Raw genomic sequence first — 914 nt, 5'->3', positions numbered from 1 at the left:
AAATAAAACGTAAAACAAAAGCTGCTGCTGAGGCATCGTCGCCAAACACCGGAGGTAGAGAGCTGGTAAAGTTAAAAGTTCGTCACAGAGCGCCTACAAGTGGGCAGTCCAGCAAGAGGTGGACGACCATCTTTTGTGAGTCGCAGCGACACCGAGGTGGGTCCTCGCGACGAAGGAGGTGACCATGTGTTAGCCACGTACGGCAGAGGACAACTGATTCCCTGCGAGAGGACCGCATGGAAGACTTCCACACATTCGCAATCTCCTTAATGACAGGCAGTGCGTGCTGTTATGCCACTCCGTCCCCCAAAGCCTGCGGCGTAAGTCAGAACGCAGGTCAGTTTCGGAGGTGCCCATCTCCGGGAGTGGTTTCCGCGTAGCCTGTTTGGCCAGCCCGTCAGGAAGTTCAAGGATTCCGACATATCCTGGGGTCCACACAAATACCATTGAACGACGGAACCGTTCCAGGGCAGAGATGGACTGCTGAATGGATGCTACCACAGGATGGCGAGGCAACGGCCTTGCCGCAGTGCATACACCGGTTCCCGTCAGATCACCGAAGTTAAGTGCTGTCGGCTGTGGACGGCACTAGGATGGGCGACCGTCCGGACCGCCATGCGCTGTTGCCATTTTTCGGGGTGCACTCAGCCTCGTGATGCCAATTGAGGAGCTACTCGACCGAATAGTAGCGGCTCCGGTCACAGAAAACCACCGTAACGACCGGGAGAGGGGTGAGCTGACCACACGCCCCTCCTATCCGCGTCCTAAGTTGAGGATGACACGGCGGTCGGATGGTCCCGATGGGCCACTTGTGGCCTGAAGACGGAGTGATCAAGGCGGAGGGGGGGGGGGCGGTAGAGGATGGCGAGGACAGCACTGGTCGATAGCTGGTAGGCTGCTCAAGGAGTCAGTAC

The 914-nt window shown here is 57.8% G+C and overlaps 1 pseudogene; it reads left to right on the top strand.

The window, feature by feature from the left end:
* The first annotated feature begins 511 nt into the window (after positions 1 to 511).
* On the top strand, positions 512 to 629 carry LOC124554370 (annotated as a pseudogene).
* Positions 630 to 914: the final 285 nt, after the last annotated feature.

This window comes from Schistocerca americana, chromosome 11, assembly GCF_021461395.2.
Source record: "Schistocerca americana isolate TAMUIC-IGC-003095 chromosome 11, iqSchAmer2.1, whole genome shotgun sequence".
Classification (NCBI taxonomy): Eukaryota; Metazoa; Arthropoda; class Insecta; order Orthoptera; family Acrididae; genus Schistocerca; species Schistocerca americana.
The sequence above is the reverse complement of the archived record's forward strand: the minus strand, read 5'-3'. Positions and strand labels throughout refer to the sequence as shown.